The sequence below is a fragment of the Cryptomeria japonica genome, chromosome 3 (genome assembly GCF_030272615.1).
Source record: "Cryptomeria japonica chromosome 3, Sugi_1.0, whole genome shotgun sequence".
NCBI classification, from domain to species: Eukaryota; Viridiplantae; Streptophyta; class Pinopsida; order Cupressales; family Cupressaceae; genus Cryptomeria; species Cryptomeria japonica.
Window position 1 is genome coordinate 596,104,181 of NC_081407.1, and position 10,166 is coordinate 596,114,346.

Here is a 10,166-nt window from a genome sequence, read left to right on the forward strand (position 1 = left end):
ATGTCGCCCGGACTTTATAATTATCCATCAAATGCACGACCTAATTGCCCATTGTGTTAAGTAATTAATTGTATCTCTATCAAGATTTCGCTAATAGAATCTACGTTTTCCACACGCTAAATTCAATATTTTCTCCTACACTTTCCAAGGTTATCTTAATAGATGGCCACAATTCACCAATAGCCATATAAAGATTAATTGTCCAAGAGGACACAATTCATCTAGAATTTTGTGGAAGCATGTCTCAGTTCACCCCAGTTTTCGCCAACTCTATTATAATTGCCAATTAATTGGATGACCCATAATAGCCTCAAAAATTACATAGGACATGCTATAGTTAAGTGTGATTTGCCAAATATTTGTATAACATATAAAATTCCCACTGAAATTGCCAAATAAGAATTAGTATAAATACAATCAAAGATCAGATTTATTAATACACAATTTGGTCAGTTCTGAGCTCTCAATTTGGATCACTAGCGAAGTTTCAAACCAGGAACAACCATTGTTTCTTACTGCATTGGTGACTGCTAGTGACCTAAAGGTAAGTGATCATATTTTTGAAGTGTTATAATATTATTCTGAATTCATCTCTATATGTTTGCATTGTTGAGCTCATTATGTATTTCTCTCAGGAACTTACGCAAAAATTTGAATTTGAAACGACTTTGTTGCACCACCGAATTTGGATTCATCCCTTCCAAATTACCCATAATCAACTTCGTGATACAACTGTCAAAAATAACAATGGCCACAATGGTACTAATATTCTTTATTTGACTAAATCCCCTGTCCAACTCCTATGCATACTCGATCATCTTTTCCCAACTTCCACCAATCATATTCTCCAGACGATCCTCCCATTTCCACATGATATCTCCTATCTGAACCAGAGCATATCCCTCGGGGAAAACAACTATGGATGGTTGATGCTCACCAATCAACTTCCTTGGAAGCGGAGATGAATCTCCACCCTCCACGACACCTATCTCCCTTAATTTCAATAGCTTCCTAAAAGGGAAAAGCTAAGGTTAAAATTGGTTTCGTTTTCTCTCTTTCTTTTATTAAAACATTCATTTATTAAAACCTTTCATTCCTGAGAGTTCTCACACGTGTCTCTAAGTCTATTCTGGGGACTTTTTGAAGAAACTTGTGTCCTTCACAACTTGGGCCCAGAATGGAGCTTATGTCGTCGATTAAAATTAATTAAGTATAGACTTAGAGCTAATTAAGTATACAATTTATAATAGTTAATTAATTATTAGACAATGCTCAGACCTGACTCTATTTCGGTGAATTTTTGAAGAAACCTTTGTCCTTCAGAACTTCAGGCCAAAATAGAGCTTATGTCGTTGATCTACGATCATTCAAGGGTCATTAAGTTGATTGATTAATTTAATGTTTAAATCTAGGTAATGAATAAATTTATACTTTTTTTATTTCATTTTATTTGCATGTATTTTTAGTTATTTATTGGTTAATTGTTGAATTAGTTTGTAGATCTAGGGTTAGTGGTTGGATCTTTAGGGTTTACAAATGGGTCAATATTTAGCATACATAGATGTATGTACCTATTATGTGTTTTATATATATATATATATATATATATATATATATATATATATATATATATATATATATATATATATATATATATATATGATGATATAGATGATTATGGATGTATTTATGATGCCTATATGTAATAATTTTAATCCATATTCTTGTGAATATGATGCTATGGATTATGAGCTAACCTTTATGTTGAAAATGCCACAAGATTGAGAGGGGGGATGAATTAGTCTAAACCAAATTCTAAACTTCTTTAATCACGAGTACTCATCAATTATCATTAACAAAAATTAAAAATCAATGCAAGATGAAACAAAAAACACCAAACACGTGAAAACCATAATTTTTATCTGGAAAACCTAGTGTGGGAAAAACCATGGTGAGAATCGCACTCACGATATAAATATAATAAAAATTAAAATTAATGACTTTCATATTTTATCTCGTCGTGTATTTCCTTTGATATGAATGGTCCAGATCTTCGCGCGACTGTGCATTTAGATCAAGATGCTCTTTCACCTTAACTCCGCAGCCCCGCTGCACAAATGCCGCATGGGACTTGCTGACATCAGGCTCTTCTTAAGTGGACCAAAAAGATTATGCATGATGGAGGTCAAAGGACACATCAGAAAGGTTTGGCCCAATCTATCCTCCTCGTTAATTAAGTATACAATTTATAATAGTTAATTATACAATGCTCAGACCTATCTCTATTCCGGAAACTTTTTGAAGAAACCTTTGTCCTTCAGAACTTCGGGCCGAAATAGAGCTTATGTCGTTGATCTGCGATCATCAAACGGTCTTTAAGTCAATTTATTAATTAATTACAGACTTATAGTTAACTAGCACTTGCAGCTCATTGTATGGATAGCCGAAAGAAAATTAAAGATAAAATTTAATGTAGTATAATATTACAAGTGAATAAATTATTCTAGTATTTAAATCCAAGTAATGAATAAACTTAAAATAAAAAAGTACCTCATTCGCACTTATAGAGGTGGAATTAATGTTGAATCATGCAGATTGATTGTAGAACAAAGCTCAAACAACACATTGATGGTAGAGCATGGGGATTAGAATTTGAAGAAGATGCAGACAAGGTGAAGAGGGCCTTGCAAATTTTAATTGTTGTAGAATACCTAGGAGGGATGGATTCAATTTGGGAGTTGGTTGTTCCAAGAGTGGGTTTCATCATTTATGAAGGGTCGGTGGAGCCTGCAGACCCACTACCCTTTGTTCACTAGCAAGAGGATGAACTGAAGGCGAGATGCAGAGAGCTCAGAAGAAGAGGATGGGAGGTGGGTATTAGGGTTTCTTTCAGAGTTGGCTTTGATGGTGGCGGGTATAGACAGATGGATCAAATGGAGGTTATTTGATGACTCCAATCTTTTTGTAATCTTTCAATTAATAAAATATCATATTACCTATTGGTAGGTCGAGAAAAGTGAGAATCTAATCAACCCTAACAGTAAATAGTTTCTCAAGGCCAACACCCATTATAATATATTTCGGTTCCCCCAAAATAATGAAAGATTCACCAAAATAAATCATTTGAATAATTTTTTTGATAAGTGAATAGCTATGTAGGGTTATCACCCATTATAATAAGATTTAAAAAAAAGGTACAACAGTATTTGGCTTGTAGCCAAAAATACATTCCCGGTAGCATTTCCAATGATCACCCATAACAACCCGAAACCCACAATACAAAATTCAAGAATCAAAACAAAATGAAGCATCTGCATTACCTAACCCTAAAATTAGTCATAACGTAAATTAAACCATATCTTGAAAAACAACCTAAACCCTAATGTAGTCTTAACCCTAAACTCAACCTAACATTGACCCTAACCCTAATTGGACCTTGATGGTAATGTAACCCATAAATTAATCCTAACCCTAATTATTAAATGGTATCCTTAATACTAATCAAATATTAACTCAAGCTTTATTATAGAACCCTATGCCTAACAACATTAATTATCCTTAAAAACCCTAACCCTAGATTCAAATCCTAACATTATTTACAACCCCAACTGAAGCCTAATTGAATTGTAATACAACTTTAATATTGAACACTAAACCTAACCCTCATATTATTTCTAATCGAACCCTAATCCTAATTGAACCCCAATGCTAACCTAACCCATAACTTAATCTCAATTCTAATTAAATATTAAACGTAACCTTAAAGAAAATCTTTATTATACAACCCTAACCCTCACACCATGCTTTATTCCTAAACTCTAATCATATTTGAATCCTAACACTAACTATAACTCTTATTAAACACTAGCCCTAATCATAACATTAATTCTAATTGATCCTTAACCTTACTTAGACACTATCTTGAACAAAAAATTGAACTCTAATGTAGTCTTAACCCTTAGGTAAACCTAACATTGATCCTAACCCTAATTAAACATTTACGCTAAGGTAATCCATAGCTTAATCCTAATTAAATATTAACCCTAACATAAAACTCAACCTTTATTGAAGAACCCTGTCCCTAACAACATGCTTTATCCTTAAATCCTAACCCTATTCAAGTCCTAACACTATTTATAAGACCAACTAAATCCTAATTGAATTTTAATAGAGCTTAATTGAACACTAACTAGGTAACCCTCACATTACCTCTAACCAAGCCCTAATCTTAATTGAACCCCAATGTCAATCTCGCCCCTAACTTAAATGAAACCCTAATGAAATATTATCCCTAACCACGACATAAATATTAACCCCAACCCTAACCATAACACTAAACTCTAACCCTAACCTTAAAATCCTAACCCATACCCTAAATTTTAACTATAACTATAACCATAATTCTTACGCTAAACTAGATTGTAACCCAAACCTTAAACCTAACAATAATTGCTATGTAAACCCTAACCATAACACTAAACTCCAACCCTAAGCTTAATCCTAACCCATACCTAAATTGTAATTGTAACCATAATTCTTACCCTAAACTTGATTGTAACCCAAACCCTAAACCTAACCCTATACCCTAACCTTTAATTCTATCCCTAACCCTTACCCTATCCCCAACCCTTTCCATAATCCTAACTATAACCCTAAACCCTAAACATAATCATAACCCCAACCATGAAACCCTAAACCTAATCATAACCCCAACCATGATGCAAACTGTAACCATAACCATAATCTTGACCATAACCCTAAACCCTAACACTAACAATAATCATGTCCTAACCCTAAACTTGGCGCTAAGGTCATAATCCTATACCTTAAAGAGGGAATGCATTTATGTATTTATATGAAGGAAGAATATATCATGAAAGAGGGAAAGCATTTATTACACCAGAGGCATTCCTTATATGAGATGAACAACATGATCTTTAAAATCTATGGCTAAAAGTTAGCCAAATTGAATGCAAGACCATTGGAAATGTTTCCGTCGTTGATTGTTCTTTTCCCTATTTCTTCATCTGCGTATGGTGTTGCTGCATGAAAGGACTGCCTTCCTTTCATGCAAACTAATGCAATTCTTTCGCACGCATCCCTTACATTTTGCATCGTCAGTTGTGCTTTTAAAACTGACAGATATGATTAACTTCTATTGGCTGATTGATTCATGATGGCTTCTATATATTGTCACACCACTCAACTCATAGTACCGTAAAAGAAAACTAAAAAGTTTCGTTTGTATTCGTACCACCGGGTTTTAAATTGTCGGTATTTTTCTCCCCGTGGAGGTACGATGAGGCATTGATGGAAATGAAGAAGCTCCCCTCCGATGACCCTTGGAGTTTCCAAGTCATGGATCTTTGCGCCCTTCCATCGCTGGTATTTCTGCGAGGATACCTTTTCGCTGCCATTCTGGACAGGGATCCATGTCACCAGCCTCACACACTTATCAATCTTAAGGATGCAAAAAGGTGCGAATCAGGGATTGTGGAGGCCAACTATCAGGGATTGTGGGTGCGAATCAGGGATTGTGGATGTCTTGTGTGAAAACGACAGAGCTCTTCCATGGTACGACAAAGATCGAGCCTCACACTTGCCCCAACTTACATTATAAGTTGAAAATCTTTGACATGTTTTATATACTTTAATGATTATTATTTCTTTTTTTTATAAATCATTTTAAAGATTTTAATAGTTACTATACTATCATATATCAATTTAAATTTAATTTAAAAGTAGTAATAATAAATATAATATATAAAAATAATTTATATATTTAAATAATTTTACATTTTTTTTTTAATTATTTTAATGATTATTATATTAAAATATATAATATTTTAATATATATTATTCAAAAAAATTAATAATATTATTATTATTTTTTTAATATCTCTTTCAGCAAATTTTTTACTTTATTATTATTTTTGGTGAATTTGTTTACTTAAACTCAATCATTGTTATGCATAAGAGATATAAAAGAATTCATATAATGTTTATAATTGCGTTATCTTTTATATATCAATATTCAAGGACATATAATCAAAATGGTATCTTCAAGGTCAAAAGATTGTATGTGAAACTAAAGCAAAGCAAGTATGGATATATGGAAAATAATGGCATATGGTAATTTAAGACTCTCAAAGGTGAGAAACGAGTACAAATGGGACAAGTGAGAAACAATAGATCAATTTCAACGAAGCCAAACCAATGAAAAATGGCACCCCCTATTCAATGAAAAATGACACATACATATTCAATGAAATAACACCCCCTATGTAATCTCACATGAAATATTTGAGACTAAATAAAAGCAAGTATAGATATAAGGAAAGTAATGGCATAGTGTAATTTAAGACTCCAAAAGGTGAGAATTGATTACAAACAAGAGAAGTGAGAAAAAAGATACAATATATCAATTCCAACGAAGTCAAACCAATGAAAAATGACACCCCTATTCATACAAAAATGATACAACTAGCTCACATGTATTTTGTCTCAAGAAGTATAAGGGGATAAGGACACTAAAGGATAATACATACGTGACAAGAAAAGAAAATGAGATAACACATGTAGACTACAAATAATTCAATATTTTGTTAGAACCATTACCATTGGTTGAAATATTTACCAAAGGTATAGCCACTGGACTTGGTGTAAACCTATGTCAACATCTTTATTGATGAGTCAATTAAAAATTGTCCCACACGTATACCTCCCCCTCTCCCTGTATATATATCTATAACTATTATTTTCATTCTTTCTCTATATTTATCTATTCCTCTACCTCTATATCTCTCTCTATTTAACTCCCTCTTAGTCACTTGCTCTATCTATATGTGACAATAAAAGAAAAGAAAATGACGTTATACATGTCAACTACAAATAATTCACTATTTTGTTAAAACTATTACCATTTGTCCAAACATTTATCAAAGGTATAGCCACCATACTAGGTCTCAACCTATGTCAACATCTTCATTGATGAATTAGTTATAAATTAGCCCACACATATCCCTTCCCCTCTCCCTCTATATCTCTATATCTTTTCTTTTCAATCTCTCTCCATCTACCTCTATATCTCTCTCTTCCTCTCTCATGTTGTCTTCATCTCTACTTCTATTTTCCTCTCCCTCTACTTCTTCCTAGACATCCATTTTTGTACCTCTCTACCTCCCTCTATATATTTCTCTTCATTTTTTATCTGTCCCTTTACTCTCTCTCTTTATCTCCCCCTCTCCTTTTCCATCTCCATTATATCTTATTTTCGGCACACCCATTGCACACCAAGATGCAATTGCTAGTTTATTTATATCATGAATTAGGGAGAGCAATTGATCCAAAAGCATATCTGTTCATAAAATTCCCCTTCTCCTTTTCCATCTCCATTATATCTTATTTTCGGCACACCCATTGCACACCAAGATACAATTGCTAGTTTATTTATATCATGAAAGAGGGAGAGCAATTGATCCAAAAGCATATCTGTTCATAAAATTGTTTTTAACCATCAAAAGGGCCGTTAGATAGGGTTCAGATCCACAGAATCAGCTTTCCTTAAGTCTGACAGTTGGAGTAAACTTTCATCCTCCTGTTGCGTCTACTTTCCTCATTACCCGCTATTGATTATGTAGTCAGCAATGCTGTGTATTGTTTGTTGATTTATATGAAAGCACAAATGATGTGGGATCAAACTGGCACAATCGTTTTATATTACTGCCCATCTCCTAAACAATAGGGAGCAGTTTTTGCTTTTGAAAGCGCCTAATTTTATATCAGATCTTCAAAGAATCAACTGATGATGATGCTAAGTAGTAGTAATGTTCCCATCGACTAAACTTCCTCTTCTCCCAGCTTTTCAGTATTTTATCTCAGTTTAGTAACAAGTAAAAACAGTTCAAATAGATTTCAAATGCCTTGACAAAAGAGTTCAAATAGATTTCAGATTAACCTGTTCACAACGTCTTAGATTCAAATGTGTAGGTGAATTTATGTTTGGTCAGGATTGGAAGCCATCATTAAAGAAATGAGGTTGAAACAATTGCAAAAATTGCACCTGTATAACGTCAAGCCCGGCAAGATTTGTCAGTGTACTCTATAGAAAGTGTCATACATGATACAAAGATCTTTTAATATTCCAAATAAGTACATTAGTCTTGATGGATTTGGATATATATGTATATGTAAAACAGACACGCCTTCAGATAAAGCAGACAAACTGGATGGATTCACCCTTGTAAATATGAGTATATGCTAATACACAGACAAACTGGATGGATGGAGGCATTCTGTAAGTAAAGAAAAGAAAAACGAAGACATTAGAATTGAATCGAAATGATATTTGCAGTTTCTTACTCTTACTCCCATATTCGTTGGTTTGAGAATCGCAAGATGAATGGAGATAATATATATCATCCAGCATGTTTAAAGTAGATCTCACGGAGCCGCGTGGTGAAGACAGAGCGAACTATTCTTTCGCCTTTTACTAAAGAATACCGTGTCTTGGCCACTCAAAGCGGCATACGCCAATTTTTAGAGGTTTCCTCTTTACTAAGAAGAGGCCCATTACACCAAATGAAAAATAATTAAGGTGATTTTATAGAATCAATTTCAAACACTGATAGAATTTGATGATAAGCAAAGGGTTGATGGACTACTAAAAGATGTACGACTAATTTGTTTTTGTTTTTCCATTCGAGATGTTAGGGCTGGTTCTTAAATATGTCATTGCAATGCGCAATTTGACAATGTATCCAAATATTTTGGGGTTGGAGTACACTGAACTCTCCTTACAAACCTCAAACTTGCTTCTTGATAGTGCTTTGTCAATGCATTCACCACTTCAATTGCACAATATTCAATATTCTCCTGAATATATAATTTTACCATTATGCCTTGAATGTTTTGTGATGATACATACATACAAATTTGACTGTCACACTTCAACGCTGTTGGTTGTCTTGCAATAATCTTCTCACTTTTATTTATGGAGTCAACTTTTTAAGCATCAAAAAGATTAAAAAGGGCTCAGATCCACAGTATCAGCGTTCGTGAAGTCTGATTTATGGAGTCAACTTTAATCCTCTTGTTGTGTCTACCTTCCTCACTGCCCGCTCTTGGCGATTATGTAAGCGATTCTGTATTTTGTTTGTCAATTTGTACGAAAGCACAAATGATATGGGATCAAAGTAGTACAATCGTTCCATATTATTGCCTAAAATTAATTCAAGCCCAGCAAGATCTTCCAGCATACACTACAATGTGCATAGATATCTCCCTTCTCCCCAAAATCTGAAATTTTGTTGAATATCCTCAAGTGGAACTGAATTTATGCTTCTCCTTTATTTATCCCACTAACTCAAACACACCTTCAGAACTTCAGTCTAACGCTATCCCCGCAGGAACTAAAAGATTGGTATCTTCCAAACACAGACAAACTGGATGGATTCACCCTTTTAAATAGACGCATTCTGCAAGTAAAGAGAAGGAAAACGAAGACATTTGTGAGGAGTTAGAATTGAATCTTTTGACTTGTTGTCAATCTCGCAGCTTTGAGAAATGCCATTTGCACTTTCTGACTTTTACTCCCACATTCGTTATTTTGCGTATCACAAGATGAATGGAGATGATATATAAAATCCAGCGTGTTTACTGAAAATTTCACGGAGCTGCGTGGTCAAGGCAAAGCGAACTATTCTTTCGCCTTTTACTAAAGAATACCGTGTCTTGGCCACTCAGAGCGGCATACGCCAATTTTTAGAGGCTCTTTCTCTACATAGAGGAGGCCCATATTACCAAAATCAAAATAATTCAAGTTTTTAAATGATGTATTTCAACATTGTTGGAACTTGATGAAGAGTAGAGGGTTGATGTACTATTAAGGGAGAGGTTGCAATACATTTTCAAGGTTCAATAAATGTGGTGGTATTTGTTGGTATTGGGTAGGGTTTATTAGGTATGCTGATATGGGGTGGTTAAGAAACATGTGTGCTGATATTGCGTAGGGTTCAATAGGTGTGTGGTGGTACTTGACGGTTAGGAAACATTAAATATCATGTGAAAGTTCATTAATTCAAATCTGTTGTATCATAGACAACTACATATATAACTCTTAAGATCACATGTGCTTACTAAAACATGACTAAGTTAACACATTAGAT

At 33.9% G+C, this 10,166-nt stretch overlaps 2 non-coding genes across 2 annotated transcripts; both read left to right on the plus strand.

The window, feature by feature from the left end:
- Nucleotides 1-8,448: 8,448 nt before the first annotated feature.
- Nucleotides 8,449-8,566, plus strand: LOC131874686 (U5 spliceosomal RNA). Its single transcript, XR_009372110.1, has one exon. It is a non-coding gene; the product is annotated as a U5 spliceosomal RNA (small nuclear RNA).
- A 1,106-nt stretch (nt 8,567-9,672) lies between these two features.
- LOC131874684 (U5 spliceosomal RNA) lies at nt 9,673-9,788 on the plus strand. The gene has a single exon (XR_009372108.1). It is a non-coding gene; the product is annotated as a U5 spliceosomal RNA (small nuclear RNA).
- The last annotated feature ends 378 nt before the right edge of the window (nt 9,789-10,166 follow it).